The sequence below is a fragment of the Bombina bombina genome, chromosome 3, assembly GCF_027579735.1.
Source record: "Bombina bombina isolate aBomBom1 chromosome 3, aBomBom1.pri, whole genome shotgun sequence".
Classification (NCBI taxonomy): Eukaryota; Metazoa; Chordata; class Amphibia; order Anura; family Bombinatoridae; genus Bombina; species Bombina bombina.
Window position 1 is genome coordinate 1197749060 of NC_069501.1, and position 17160 is coordinate 1197766219.

The 17160-nt window shown below is 36.1% G+C and overlaps 1 protein-coding gene across 4 annotated transcripts in view; it reads left to right on the forward strand.

The window, feature by feature from the left end:
* The window catches only part of GRM5 (glutamate metabotropic receptor 5), a 535276-nt gene that overhangs the window by 104527 nt on the left and 413589 nt on the right, over positions 1–17160 (forward strand). The gene's annotated exons all lie outside the window — the stretch shown is intronic.

Here is a 17160-nt window from a genome sequence, read left to right on the forward strand (position 1 = left end):
TAGTGTTGTAAGAGGGGCAAATTACTTTCTTTGCTGTAAAGTTCTGAATGAGAGAGGTCTTGCTATAGTTCAATGACGTTTCCCCTGTATTTGACAGGTTGATGTTTTCTTCCTTGGTTCAATATCATCTCCTTTTCTTGAAAGTTTTTAAGTCTCATAATTATGTCACTTGGAGGAGCTGTATCCGGAGGTTTAGGGTGAAGGGCTCTGTGTACTCTTACCCATATGATATTTTCTGTATAAGAAGATTCTTTTAGGACAGAGAATAAGCCTTGCATATATTATGGATAATCTCGAGGTAGTATGGATTCAGGGATGCCTCTCAGGTGTAGATTTTTTCACCTACTTATATTTTCTTGTTGTGTTGTTGTAGTGTTTTCAATGGAAAGAATGTCATCTCTTACCTCTTCTTTGTTTGCTTCTAGCATGTCAACCCTGGAGTTCAGGGTGGATAAATCCTGTTTTAACTCTGCTAGCTCTTCATGCAAGCATGTCCTGAAGACCTCAGATATGTCTTGCTTCGTCGCAAAGTTTGATAATAGGGATTGTGAAAGTTGGGGATCATTTTCAGCTGGCATTAATGATCGGTGTTCTTGTGTGCTCAGGACCTCAGTAGTTTTCCCTTGAGTCATTGTTATTTGAGGAGGTGATGACTGTTTCGCTGAATTAAAGTATGAGGACATGGTGTGGGACCTTGTAATTGAAGCTTTAACAGCTTTGTCCAGCTTGAGAGGTCTCCTTGATGCCATCTTGTGTGTGGACCATGTTATGTAGTTGTTTCATGTGAAACAGTAATTCATTGAGGCTAATAGAGAGAGTGAGTAGGTACTCAGTTTTTTTATATAAAGGTAGCCACTCAGTATCTTTTGCAGGGAATAATAGGTATGTAAGCATTTTTTTCTTGTTATTGTGGAGAGTCTGGCTTGTTTAAGGCTTGAGTTTCTTATAAGGCTGCTGTTTTATTATCTCTTACTGCAGTCCCTTAAGGTGACGTTTGTATAATTGTACATGGTTTAAGAGAGTAATTATTTTTCCCAAGGTGATATGAGTATTCTGCCCCTATTTGATGGCTTATGACTTGGGTTTGTTTAAGCTGTGAGATTTCGTTCCATAGATAAAAATTATGGGCCCATATGATTGTGGCTGCTGTTTGCATTATAGCCTATTCTTACCACTGCTGAGTGGTCAGGTGTGGTCTGTCCCCCGGAGTATTGATTTGTGGCGTTTTTTCGCAGGGTCATTCCATGCCTTGTGTGTCGTTTGGTGGTAGTTTGCGGCCTACCTTGCAGGCCCATGGTTTGGTTGCGTTGTTGTTTTTGTTGCTCTGGTCTGTGGGAAGTAACAATGTCTTATGTGGTTATCGGGCTTACCCAGCGCACTTTGTCACCTTCTCAGGAGTGGACACCAGCAGTGGGATTCAGGTGAGTGTCAGACAGGCTCCGTCAGCCAAATGCCTGCATCCGTCCCCTCCGGTTGAGCTGCGTGTGAGATCTCTCTCTAGTGCTCCCGGTTCTGGATTTCAAGCAAAGTTCCAAATTGGATGATATTTAGAGATGGCTCCTAGTTTAATTTGTGCTGAAGATTAGTATATAATGGTCCCCAGACTGTGGGAATAGAGACCTTGTTTGCGGAGTACCGGGTTTACACTGCCATCTTGATGGCCGCCGGCTCTGCCCCCGAAATATCATATTTTTCATAAAGAATATATTTAAAACAAATGTTGGAGTTTAAAACTTTTTTGATGGATTGGACAAATGTTTTAGTTTTTTTCTGACATGTTACATTAAAACCTAAACTCAAGTGGAAGCTGCTATGGAGCCCTTCCGGGGCAGACTCACTCATGTGAGCCTGCTTGCTACAAGTTAAGAAGTGTTGATAATATATCTGCTGCTTTTTAACCTTTCCCCTACTTCAGAGGTGATAGAGTTCAAATGCCTCAAACTCGATTGATGTGATTGACAGGCCCTTCTCTAGCATGATTGGTTGCATTGGTTGCACAATAGAAAGTGGCGGCGCTGCACAATGAAATACTTGTGCCATTGCCACCATCATGGGCAGACAGGTTCCCAAGTAGGGAACCTTGTCCCTCCATGATTTGATAAATAGAGCACACGAATCAACCACCCTTTCTGTAAAGAGGAATTACTCCTGAACCTACTGTACTTCAATTTGAGATTATGTCCCCTTATTTTGGTGTTGCTCTTTTAGTGAAAAATAATTATATCTTCAGCTTCATTTAGTCCCTTAATATACTTGAAGATTTCTATTTTCATTGTTATCCCCTTTCTTCCCTCTCTGCACTAAGCTATATATATTAAGCTCATCATGTCTTTCTTCGTAAAATGTATTTTTTATAGTGTTTACCTTTATTAATTATGTAAGTTTGTAAATATTTTCTAAACCCAAAGTCATCCAAAAAGTGCTCTAACATTATTAAAATAAAAATATAATGATGGTTCAGAGCTTACCAGACCATAAAAAAATACCTTACTAGTCCATGAAAATCCATTCAAAACAATTATTTTAAAAGATTTATTTTGCAATGCAGTGCTTAATTACTGGTATGAACTATTAGTTTAATATCTATTTAAAGTCACTGTACATTTTGTACTGAAAAAATAATTATGCTACAATTACAATTATATGTGCTGCTCATAAGCCATAAAGAATTGCCCAATATTAAAGGTAGAGAAGCAGATATGCGTTATTCTTCCCCTAATAATATTAGTCATTCTGGAACGCATCCCTAAACAGAATAATTGTGAAATGTGATTGTATCCAAAATAATCATATTACATTACTCTAATTTTCTTTTTAATATCTTGGTTTATCATAGTTTGATTTTCAAGAAACTGTTAAATTCAAGCAGAACAGAAATTAGCTGTAAAAAAAAAGCTAAAACAGAATACAGGCAAAGTGATACAACAAAGGGTTTAAAAAAAGCCAAATTATTATAGATGACACAAACTTGGGCAGATGGAGGCTCTGGAATAGAAGAAAAAATATAGCTATGATTACTGCAGGGAAAACCGAGGAAACAATGACAGCTCTGTAGGCTTATAATATTTTATAATTTACATTGTAGGATGACTGTCTGCAGGATAGAGAATGAAATTTACTAGGGTATTGTCTTAGTAAACAGGGAATGAAAATATAGGGAACTTTGTTTTGTGCACATTATATACATTTACCATCTGGAAATATAGAACCTTAGAAAAGCCAATTACTAGGTGAGCTTTAAAATATTAGTGCACAAAGTGCTTTGTACTTGCTTAAATAGCTTATGTGGGTGTAAAATGCATAATTGCCTTTTGTGTAGGAGAAAAGCTAAGACAACATCTGAAAAGGATAGAAAATAGGTTTTGCACAATGGAGGCGTTTGAAAAGTATATTATTTATGTTAATATGTTATTTGCCGCGTTACTTGGCATGGTTTTATGATCAATATGTATAAACAATGAAAATTAATACAGAGAAATAATTTTATATTAAAGTTTAATGGCTAAATTGATATGTATGTCATATCTGGACCTAGAATGATTTTCTTTTCCTTAGGTGGGTATTGAGTAAGTTTGTACATTCCACAAATTTAGTGGACTTGTTTGATTATTTTCCGAAAACTATTTTTTAAGGGATTTGAACAGGGACATTTGCATACCAGGCATGTGTGTTTGTTGGGTTATCAGTCTTACAATTTTTTATTAGTGTAAAAAGGCTTATCATTCATTTTTATACCTTAAAAGGACAGTCAACACCAGCATTTGTGTTGTTTAAAAAGATAGATAATACCTTTATTACCCATTAACTAGTTTTGCATAACCAACACAGTTATAATACTATACTTTATACCTCTGTAATTATCTTATATCTATGCCTCTGCATACTGCCCTCTTATTTCAGTTCTTTTGACAGACTTGCATTTTAGGCAATCAGTGCTGACTCCTAGGTAACTTCACGTGTGTGAGCTCAATGTTATCTATATGACACACATGAACTAACTTCCTCTAGTTGTGAAAAACTGTCAAAATGCATTCAGATTAGAGGCAGCCTTCAAGGTCTAAGAAATTAGCATATGAACCTCCTAGGTTTAGCTTTCAACTAAGAATACCAAGAGAGCAGAACAAAATTGGTAATAAAAGTATATTGGAAAGTTGTTTAAAATTACATGTTCTATTTGGAAATTTTTGTCTGGGGTTTGTGAAGTCATTTCAGCCGTGGAATTAAAAAAGGTGAAAATTGGTCTCTGAATATAAGAATTTGGATTATGATCAGTAAACTAGGACTGGCACCTATTAAGTAATAGGATCATTTTCACTAAACGGATAATGAAAAAGACAAGCAATGATTTTGTTAGCCGCTAACATGCAAATAATTGTCAAACAATATGATCAACCCCTGGTTTTATAAAAAGTCTTGAAAATAGCTGAATACTGGCCTGGAATAAAAAATGAAGGGAGATGTACGGTTTGGCTGTATAAGAAATACTTCCCTTTTTACTTGTTTGCTGGCAGGGATGGACATATTTGTAAATAAAAATGAAAAGGTGTTAACAGGTTAGATTTACTAAAGTAAGCAGATCCGTGACACTAAAATTCACTTGGGCTCCCATTTATTAGAAGTAGAGTAATGATTACAAGTTATGGCAACCTACACTTTCTCGTTTGCACTTCATATTTATTTTTGTCATACCCTTATGTGTGTTAATTTTATGGCAAATAAATATTAATGCCTAGATTACAAGTGGTGCGCTAACTGTGCGATATTGGGGTTTTTTAGGCTCCCTAGAGCGTCTTCAGTTTCTCTAGCCTCACCAGTCCTTATGTTATGAAATAGTATTTAATAACATAAGGATTGGAGAGGCTGAAGACGCTCTAGGGAGAATAACAAAAAAACAATATCGCACTTGCGCTACAGTTAGCGCACCACTCGTAATATAGGAGTAACTCTGCAATGTTTCCCTAAACAAATCCTCTGTAGATACTCCATGAAGTCATTGGGCGCCATGTACTAAGCTTCGAAGTGACCGTCCGTCTGTATTTCCGCGTCAAAAAATTCGCTCACGATCTGCTTCTCGTATGTACCAATCTGCGATCTGGTCGAAAAAACACTATTTTCATCAGCGATCGTAATTTTACGCAACTGATCGTTCCGAAGCCTTTTTCCACTTACTACATGTTCGATCGCACGTAAATTCGCTGTAATTGGAAATTATGAATGTTACAACTAATCCGTCCGCTCCAACTTTCACTGTAACTTCGCGTGATTTGCTTCGCGACCATTTAGGTAGCAAATACAATAGAAAACTATAGGGCGTCTCAACCTGACGCCAGGTAGAAGTACTTAAGTGAAAGGACTAGACTACTATTGTAGCATTATTGGTTTTTGGATCACTGAATGAAGATGGAGACAGTTTTACACATGTTTCTTTTGCGATTAATTCAATTACGAGGAAGAAGGGCTATACAGGCACCGGTTGACAACTTGCAAAGAAGGAGAGGTAGAAGAATTAGAGTCCCTAGAGTTTTCCTTCCACGTATGGGTTTGGAAAGCATTTCTGATCGAGAGATTATCCAGAGATTCCGTTTGGACAGAGAAGCTATTATGGAACTTTACTATGAAATAGCAGAATACCTGGAACCTATGACAGCGCGTTCACAAGCCATACCCGGACTATTAAAACTGTTGGCAGCCTTACACTTTTTTGCCACCGGTTCATTCCAAGCTGTGTCTAGCGTTATAATTGGCATCAGCCAGTCCGCTTGTCTGACGATTATGACACCTAGATCGTCACGTGGGTAAAGAACTAAACCAATCAGGTTGCAGACTGCTTCTTAACTTTGCTCTTTCGCGCTGAACGAAGCTTTAAAGTTATCAATAATCCGATTGTCTTCGACACACAATAGACGCGAAATTTTACGGCTTGGTTTTTAGTACATTCATGTAGCGAAGTGCCATCCGCATGGTGCGAATGCCGGCGGGTTATTTCGATACGGTCTGTGCGAAAAAATTGACGCCTTAGTACATGGCGCCCATAGAAGAGATAGATAAATAGATATATAGATAGATACATTGATTGATAGATATATAGATGATATATAGATAGATAGATAGATAGATAGATGATAGATAGCTAGACCCACATTTCTGAAAGTGTGGGGACACAAGGTTCTAGCATCTGCCACTGGAATTTATCATTTATAAATGTTTTCTTTTTAAAAGGCATCAACCTCTGAGGTTGCACACAGATTAAGAAGTTATGGTTAACTTGCAGTTGCAGGCTCTTGTAAATGAGACTTCACAACAAGGGCTCCAATGCTTCTTACGCAGTTTCATGAATGAAGACCATACACTGATTGATACATAGATAGATAGATAGATAGATAGATAGATAGATAGATAGATGATACAGAGATAGACAGAAAATAGATGAATAGATAGAAAGAAAGATAGATAGATAATGGATGGATGGATAATAGATAGATAGATACATAGATAGATAGATAGATAGATAGATAGAAATTATGATGGTAATGATTGATAAATAGAAAGATAGATAAATAGATTGAAAGATATATAGATAGATGATAGATAGATAGATAGATAGATAGATACATAAATAGAAAGATAGATAGATACTTGATGGATGGATAATATATAGATAGATAGATAGATAGATAGATAGATGATAGATAGATAGATAGATAGATAGATAGATAGATATATGATAGTTAGATAGATAGATAATATATAGATAATAGATAAATGCATAGATACATATAAATATGATAGATGGATTGATACATGGAAAGATAGATAGATAGATAGATGATAGATAGATAGATAGATAGATACATAGATGGATAGATAGATACATAGATATATAGATAGATAGAAATATGATGGATGGATTTATAAATGAACTAACAACAATAAGGCTTATTCTTGCGCTGGACTATTTAGTATCAAAACACTCCCAATAAACTCAGCTTCCTCTATGCCGTGTATAGATAAATAATGAATCTGTATAATTTAAGAGGGCACTAAACAAAGCTTAAGATACTAATATTCATTGATCATAGAAAAATATATATTTATTTTTGCTCTTAATTATAATGCATATTAATAACAGCCTAATCTGACCTTGGACGTCTCCCCATGGTCTAGGATACGATTAAGAAATATTTAAAACAAACAATAAAACATAGACCTTGTGTATGAATGTGAATAATTGTATTACCACTTCGCAGTATTCCTAAAACAACATTCCCAAAATACATCCTCCTATAGAACCATACATATGCAATTCAAAATACAAAATGTCTTAGGTCTAAATGAATAATTAATAATACCACATCAAGGAGGATGTATTTTGGGAATGTTGTTTTAGGAATACTGCGAAGTGGTAATACAATTATTCACAATCATACACAAGGTCTTTGTTTTATTGTTTGTTTTATATATTTCTTAATCATATCCTAGACCATAGGGAGATGTCCCAGGTCAGATTAGGCTGTTATTAATACGCATTGTAATTAAGAGCAAAAATAAATATATATTTTTCTATGATCAATGAATATTTGTATCTTAAGCTTTGTTTAGCACCCTCTTAATATACACTTTTATACCGATGGATTGATAAATGGAAAGATAGATAGAAAGATATATAGATAGATTATAGATAGATAGATAGATAGATAGATAGATAGATAGATGGATAGATAAATAAATAGAAAGCTAGATAGATACTTTATGGATGAATAATAGATAGATAGATAGATAGATAGATAGATAGATATATGATAGATAGATTGATGATATATAGATGATAGATAAATAGATACATAGAAATATGATAGATGGATTGATAAATTGATAGATAGATTGATAATAGATAGATAGATGATATATAGATGATAGATAAATAGATAGATTAGCGCTGCAGAATCTGTTGGCGCTCGACATATAACCGATAATAATAATAATAATAGATACATAGAAATATGATAGATGGATTGATAAATGAAAAGATAGATAGATAGATAGATAGATAGATAGATAGACGTTTAAAAGCATTAAGAAGGAATAAATCAAAGCTGTGAAAAGTAACAGCAAAAATCTATAAATTGCAGCTGTAATAACAATTGGAAGAAAGAATGGAATAAACAAGCGTGTTCACACATTTTCTCTTGCGCTTTTCAAAGAGTTGACTAATTATGCAGTTAAACTACTAAATAACCATTGATAACATCATTTTAGTTTCTAAAATTCACTTAATAGGTTTTGTGAAAACAACAATACAGTAAATTAGCATAATCTCAATATAACAACTCAGACGTACTGCAGCCTCATACACATACTGATGATTAATATGCATACAGGGATATACATGTCCAGGATTTATAATACATTTATAATAGCTTGCTTCTTTAGTTGAGAAACAAGTTTGTTAATGTCACATTAATGTCATAGTTTAATTCCACATAAAGGGCTAAATTATCTGTAAAAAACTATACCTGTATATCTATTCCTATAGATATATAGGTATAGATATCTATTTTACATTAAGTATTGCATTGAGCAATGATACTTTTTTTATTGGACTAACTATACATTTATAAGATGAAAAGCTTTCAGAAGTATTCCTTCATTTTTCAAGTCTGAAGCAATACTGACCAATTCAATGGAATTTACAGATTATGGCCTCTAGTTATCAACGTGTCTACTTACCTGCCATCGCCGGCCCCAATACGCCCGCCTAAGCTTGCCTACCATCACCGCCGCGGACCTGAATACACTCTCCAAAGTTATCAATAAAGCTGTCAAAAAGCCGCGCACCAAGTACAGGGCGATGAGCAGCGAACTGTGATAGTTATCACTCATCCGATCTCGCTGCTCTTCGGCTTTTTCCCAGCTTTATTGCTAGCCTGTCACTAAGCACCCACATTAAACTACACTGTTCTACCCCCTATACCAGCGCCCCCGGAGCCCCCTGCAACTAAATAAAGTTATTAACCCCTAAACTGCCGCTCCTAGACCCTGCCGCAACTATAATAAATGTATTAACCCCTAAACCGCTGCTCCCGGAGCCCACCGCCACCTGCATTATACCTAGTAACCCCTATCCTGCCCCCCCTATACCGCCGCCACCTATAATAAATTTATTAACCCCTATCCTGCCGATTCCGGACCCCGCTGCAACTAAATAAATTGTTTAACCCCTAAACCGCCGCTCCCGGACCCCGCTGCCACCTATATTAAACTTATTAAACCCTAATCTGCCCCCCCTACAACGTTGCCACCTATAATAAATTTATTAACCCCTATCCTGCCCCCCCTATACCGCCGCCACCTATAATAAATTTATTAACCCCTATCCTGCCCCCCCTATACCGCCGCAACCTATAATAAATTTATTAACCCCTATCCTGCCCCCCCCTATACCACCGCAACCTATAATAAATTTATTAACCCCTATCCTGCCCCCCCCTACACCGCCGCCACTATAATAAAATTATTAACCCCTAAACCTAAGTCTAACCCTAACCCTAACACCCCCCTAACTTAAATATTAATTAAATACATCTAAATATTATAACTCTTATTAACTAAATTAATCCTATTTAAAAATAAATACTTACCTTTAAAATAAACCCTAATATAGCTACAATATAAATAATAATTATAATGTAGCTATCTTAGGATTTATTTTTATTTTACAGGCAACTTTCAATTTATTTTAACTAGGTACAATAGCTATTAAATAGTTATTAACCATTTAATAGCTACCTAGTTAAAATAAAGAGAAATTTACCTGTAAAATAAAAACTAACCTGTTACAATTACACCTATCACTACACTATCATTAAATAAATTATTCCTATTTAAAACTAAATACTTACCTATAAAATAAACCCTAAGATAGCTACAATGTAATTAATAATTACATTGTAGCTATTTTAGGATTTATATTTATTTTACAGGTAACTTTGTATTTATTTTAGCTAGTTAGAATAGTTATTAAATAGTTATTAACTATTTAATAACTACCTAGCTAAAAGAAATACAAAATTACCTGTAAAATAAATCCTAACCTAAGTTACAATTAAACCTAACACTACACTATCATTAAATTAATTAAATAAATTAGCTACAAATAACTACAATTAAATACAATTAAATAAACTAACTAAAGTACAAAAAATAAAAAAACTAAGTTACAAAAAATAAAAACAAATAAGTTACAAACATTTAAAAAATATTACAACAATTTTAAGCTCCTTACACCTAATCTAAGCCCCCTAATAAAATAACAAAGCCCCCCAAAATAAAAAATGCCCTACCCTATTCTACATTAAAAAGTTAACAGCTCTATTACCTTACCAGCCCTTAAAATGGCCTTTTGCGGGGCATGCCCCAAAGAAAATAGCTCTTTTGCCTGTAAAATAAAAATACAACCCCCCCCCAACATTAAAACCCACACACCCCTACTCTAACCCAAACCCCCCTTGTAGCTATCTTAGGGTTTATTTTATAGGTACGTATTTAGTTTTAAATAGGAATAATTTATTTAATGATAGTGTAGTGATAGGTGTAATTGTAACTTAGGTTAGTTTTTATTTTACAGGTAAATTTGTCTTTATTTTAACTAGGTAGCTACTAAATAGTTAATAACTATTTAATAGCTATTGTACCTAGTTAAAATAAATTGAAAGTTGCCTGTAAAATAAAAATAAATCCTAAGATAGCTACAATATAATTATTATTTATATTGTAGCTATATTAGGGTTTATTTTAAAGGTAAGTATTTCGTTTTAAATAGGAATAATTTAGTTAATAAGAGTTATAATATTTAGATGTATTTAATTAATATTTAGGTTAGGGGGGTGTTAGGGTTAGACTTAGGTTTAGCGGTTAATAATTTTATTATAGTGGCGGCGGTGTAGGGGGGGCAGGATAGGGGTTAATAAATTTATTATAGTGGCGGCGGTGTAGGGGGGGGGCAGGATAGGGGGTTAATGGGTATTATGTAGGTGGCGGTGGGGTCCGGGAGCGGCAGTTTAGGGGTTAATCAGTTTATTATAGTGGCGGCGGGGTCCGGGAGCGGCGGTTTAGGGGTTAATCAGTTTATTATAGTTGCGGTGGGCTCCGGGAGCGGCGGTTTAGGTGTTAATCAGTTTATTATAGTTGCGGTGGGCTCCGGGAGCGACGGTTTAGGGGGTAATACATTTATTTTGTTGCGGCAGTGTAGGGGGGGGGGGCAGATTAGGGTGTTTAGACTCGGGGTACATGTTAGGGTGTTAGGTGCAGACATCTCCCATAGGAATCAATGGGATGTCGGGCAGCAGCGAACATGAACTTTCGCTATGGTCAGACTCCCATTGATTCCGGCGGATTGAAATCCAGGTATGCTGGGCCGGAAAAGTGCAGAGCGAACTTGCTAGTTTTTTGATAACTAGCAAAAGTAGTCAGATTGTGCCTAACTTGTGTTCGGAACATCTGGAGTGACGTAAGAATCGATCTGTGTCGGACTGAGTCCGGTGGATCGAAGCTTACGTCACTAAATTCTACTTTTGCCAGTGTGTAGGGCTTGATAACTAAGGCGAATCAGCCTCGCCACAAATACGCTGCGGAATTCCAGCGTATTTGAGGTTGACGGCTTGATAACTAGAGGCCTATATCTTGAAACACAGAATGGCTAAAAAGGACAGAAATTGTTAAAGAGGTCTGAGTGCAGGGAGAGGAGGCGGTGTCGTAAAATCATGAGGGGGGTTTAGGTGACAGAGGCAGACAGTGTCCAGTGTAGGAGAACAGACAGGGGAATTTATAGTTTTACATAGAGCATAACATGAAGTCATATATCAACATGGAATCAAAGAAGAGAGACAAAATAAATAAATATACATATATATATATATATATATATATATATAAATAATTGCAAAAATTATGGACATAGGCTTACCTGTGTACCTATGTATAAAGAGTGTGGAATATACAATGTACAATACAATACAATTGATAACGTGTTAAGAACCCACGGTCCACATTTAGTCCAGAATTTAGCAAGTTGAAGTGCATTATCATTTTAATTTCAAATGTTTTTCTTTCCATGGTGCTTTTGAAGTTGCCTCAGATAATCTTGATTTTAAGGTTTTGGATGGAGTGGTCTGGTTGGGTGAAATGGTGACCAACAGGGGCACAGTATTTTGTTTCACAGTGATTTTTGATTGAGTGTCTGTGTAAGTTCATCTGAAGGTGCAGTTTTTGACTTGTTTCTCCAATATAACATCCCACTTAACATGCTGTGCAATGTATCATGTATACCACATTTGCAGCTTGATATGAGTATGCCCCTTTAATGTTATAGGATTTATTATTATTATTTGTTGTGCTGCTTTCACAAATGTGTTGACATAGTTTGCAGAGAGCTCTATTGCAGCGCTTGGTTCCATTCTGAGTGTTCTTTTTCTCAAGGGTAGCTTCCTGTGGACCAGTTTCTGTTTTAGGTTCGGTGGTTGTCTGAATGCCAGGATTGAGGGTTGTGGAAAGATTTTTTTTGAGTGTGGGATCCTTTATGAGTAGTGGTTATAAGTCTTTTATGATTTTTCGTATCCCTTCTAGAGCAGGGTTGTATTTGACTACTAGTGCGATATGTGATATGTTTTTCTTCTCCCTGTATTGTAGTAAGTGTTCACGTGGAGTATTAAGGGCAGAGTTATTTTATTTATTTTTTTATAACCCTTGTTTTTTAACCTTTTTCTCTGAATGATTGGGACAGTGTGATGAGGTGTTTGTCACGGTCCATGGTATCTGAGCAAATTCTGTGATATCTGGTAGCTTGACTGTAGATTATGAATTTTTTAATGTGATTGGGGTGGGAGCTGTAGCTGTGGAGGTAGCTGCATTTATTGTTTAATTTCCTGTATACAGATGAGTGCAGTTTGCTATTTGTGATGGATTTTGTTGTATCAAGGCAGCTGACACAGTCTTTAGAAAAGTTCATTTTAAGTTTGATTGATGCATGAAATAGATTAAATGATTTATGAAAATGTTGTAGGGTTTTTTCTCCTTTTGTCCATATGATGAAAATATCATCTATGTAGCAAAAATATTTAAAGGGTTTGTGAGAATGAGTAGCTGGGAATCTGTGTTCTAAGTCAGCCATGAAGAGGTTTGCATACTGTGGTGCCATTTTGGTGCCCATGGCTGTTCCCATGGTTTGTAGATAGATGGAATTATTGAAGATGAAATAATTGTGGGTAAGTATAAATTCTGTAAGTTTACTGACTGTAGAAGCACTATATGTCTGGTTAGGGCTGTCGGAGGAAAGGAAGTTTAAGTAGACATCAATACCATCTTTATGTGGAATATTGCTGTACAGGGAATCCACGGCCATTGTCACAAGTATGATATCTTCTGGCAATTCTGTTTTCTGGCTGATTTTGTTAAGAAAATCAGTGGTGTCTTTTATAAAGCTAGTTGTGTTAATAACTAAAGGCTTAAGAATATTCTCCACTAGGCCAGATATTTGCTCAGTCAGAGTGTCCATGCCTATTATTATTGGTCTCCCTAGGTTCCCTGGTTTGTGGATTTTTGGGAGCAAGTAAAATGTCCCAATGCTAGGGTTAGAGGGCAGTTGTTTGTCCAGTTTTTGTTGTGTGTGTTTAGGGAATGTTTTTATTATTTTTCTAAGTTGCAAAGTGTATTTCTAGGTGGAGTCCTTTTCCAGTTTTTTGTAATAAGTTTTATCTGATAATTGTCTATTTCCCTCTGTTTATGCAGCCCTGTGTATTCATGGTCACCACTGTTCCTCCCTTATTCACAGGCTTCATGGTAATATTTTCATTATTTCTTAAGCTTTTATAGCGTTTTTTTTTTCTAAATATGAGAGGTTATACATTATTTTTTTCTGTTGTGTGCTAATCAGGGATGCAGTTCTCAACCGGAAGCTTTCAATATAGCTGTCCAATTTGGTGTTGCGTCCTGGTGCAGGTGTAAAGTTTGTATTATTTTTGCTTCCACAATTACATTGTGGTTTACTCAATGGAATTTGAATTACAGTAGGTCTTAAATGTAGGTAGCCAAAAAAACTCAAAATTAACTCAACACTGGGTGACCAAGTGTGTGTGCATATCCGTTATTTGCTCTTGCAAAACCAATCCAACAAGAGCAGGGTTTGCCAGTCATCCTAAATAAATCTTGGATAAGAAATTGTCTACTTGTAGAACTGGAAAAGGTTTTGAAAAGTGAGGGACTCACATATCCTGGACAATCTCTACGTCTTGCACAAAAAAAGCTTAGCAGCAAAAGGGTTAATGGGTTTAATAGTAAGATAATGTGTGTGCATAATACCAGTCATCAAATTCTGCTAATAGGTTGCATATTGTATGATTTAATTATTTTTGCAACATCAACAAAAAACATTTTAGGTAAAAAGAAATGATTTTACATTAATTTAACAAAGATGCAAGTGGTGTCAGAAAAAAATTGAAGGCCGGACTATTTGTAAAATAAAATATTAGAGTCATATGTCTGCAGGAAATTGAAATGGTGTGTGCTTAGAAAAATTAAGTTGAAATGAATGGCCTTGGCACAGGACTAGAATAAAAGACACTAGTCACTCATGAGTGCATTTAATAACCGCTCCCAGAGACTTGTCTAAAATGTGTCATTTAAAAGAATTCTTTTGACAGTAGCATAGCAGATGGAGACATTTAATATTCTCTATTTTCACTTCTTGAAAATCTTTAAGCAAAATTAAGAGCATGAACATTTTAATTAATAGGATGCAGAGATATCACATTTTTTCCAAACATTCTGTAGAACGATATAAACGGCACAAGGTATATAGCTCGTCATTTAAAGGGCCATTAAAGACAAAATTAAAGGGACATGAAACTCAACATATTTAGTTCATGATTTAGGTAGAACAAACAATTTTAAACAACTTTCCTGTTTACTTCTATTTTAAAATTTGCTTCATTCTCTTGGTATAATTTGTTGAAGGAGCAGCAATGCACTACTGGTTTCTAACTGAACACATGTGTGAGCCAATGACAATTGGTATATATATGCAGTGCCAGCCGCCAATCAGCAGCTAGAACCTAGGTTCTTTGCTGCTCCTGAGCTTACCTAGATATTCCTTTCAGCAAAGGATAAGGAAGCAAATTAAATAATTTAAGTAAACTAGAAAGTTGTTTAAAATTGTATGCTCTGTCTAAATCATGAATGTCTAATTTTTGAGTTTATTGTCCTTTTAATGTTTTATAATTCAGATAAAGAATGCAATTAAAAAAGAAATACCCCAACCAAAAAACATATATATATATATATATATATATATATATATATATATATATATATATATTATCAAAACATACACAATCTTTTTTTATGCACACATTCTGAGGTCCCAGCTCCTACTGAGCATGTGCAAAAGTGCACAGTATATATGTACATGCATTTTGCAATTGGCTGATGGCTGTCACATGGTACAGGGGGAGGAATAATTGGATCAACTTTGAAATTTGCCAGAAAATATTCTACTGCTCATTTCAAATACAAAGTAAGTGCTATTTCATTGTCATTTTTGTTGTGTATTTGACAAATATTAATTTCTACTGTATTTAGTGGGTATTTAAGAACCTATTAGTGGTGAATAGCTCCATGGTTTATAAGCTGTTCACCTGCATTCGTGGTGAGCAAGGAAATGTCTGCTTCTCCCATGACATACACGCAAGTGTGTGTGCATATCCGCTATTTGCTCTTGCAAAACCAATCCAACAAGAGCAGGGTCTGTCCGTCATCCTAAATAAATCTGGGATAAGAAATAAACTGTTCATTTTACATTGAAAAAATTAAATGTGAAAACAGCCAAGATATGTCACTACAAAATGGATTAGAAAACCATTGTCTACTTGTAGAACTGGAAAAGGTTTTGAAAAGTGAGGGACTCGCATATCCTGGACAATCCCTACGTCTTGCACAAAAATAACATTTGAATATGCTTAAAAAAACATTAAAGCCACTGAGCAAAGGATTAGACTTGCAAATGTTAAGGTCTAACTGGTTTTGTGTCAGGATTTTTCCCTGTTTTGTTTGCCATGTGCTGCTGGCAGCCATTTTACTCACCTCTCTTGCTGATCTGGTGCATACTGTGTGATGCTGCTCATTTCCTGCACTTCCTTTTATGACCAGACTGGTATACATCATCCGTGTGAGACAGGATGCAGTCTCAGAATTGTGATGTCATCACTTATTATTTAAAGGGCCTCTGTTCAGTATGCTTTGCCCTTGCGTTGTCTCAGACCTGTTTGTGAGAGCTCCTGTGTATTACCTGGCTGTCTGACGTCCCTCCTGGTTCCTGATCCCTGGCTTGTTCCTGACTCTGCTGTTCTCCTTGTTCCTGATTCTGGCTCGTATGACTACTCGCTTTGGCTCCTGACTCGGCAAGTCTGACTACCAGCTCTGGTTTTGATTCCTGGCTTGTGGACTTTTTATTATTTTTTGCTATTAATAAAGGTGTGATTATTTTTGCACTTCTCGTCTCAGTCTGATTCCTGGCACCCTGACATTACGCAAGGGCCATGAATCCTGATGGTGCTAATAAAACACCTTTACCTGCCATAATTTCCAGGATGGATGAACAGGATCACCGCTTGGATCACTTTGCACTAGCCCTGCAAACCCTGCTGACTCGCACTGCACAGTTGGACCAAAGTGTCCCGCAAGTTATGGCTGCTCCGGTTTCCGCTGCTGCACCTAGTCCTACCAGGAGCATGTCCGGTTCTGCACCTCTACCTCAGCCATAATCTAATCAGTGCAGAGGGTTTTTGAACCAGGTGGGTATATACTTTGAGATGTTACCTCAGGCGTTTCCCTCTGACAGAGCTAAGGTGGAATTTCTCATCTCGTTACTCTCTGACACAGCTCTTGCCTAGGCTAATCCCTTGTGGGAGACTAATAAACCTGTGATTTCAAATTACCCTGAATATGTGGCCTCCTTTCGAAGGGTATTTGATGTTCCGGCTCGCTCCTCCTCTGCTGCTAAACGACTCATGTCCATTCAGCAAGGTACAAGATCTGTTGCTCAGTATCCCATTGAGTTCCGTACGCTTTTCGCAGAGGTAGGTTGGAACAATGAAGCCCCTGTTGCAGTCT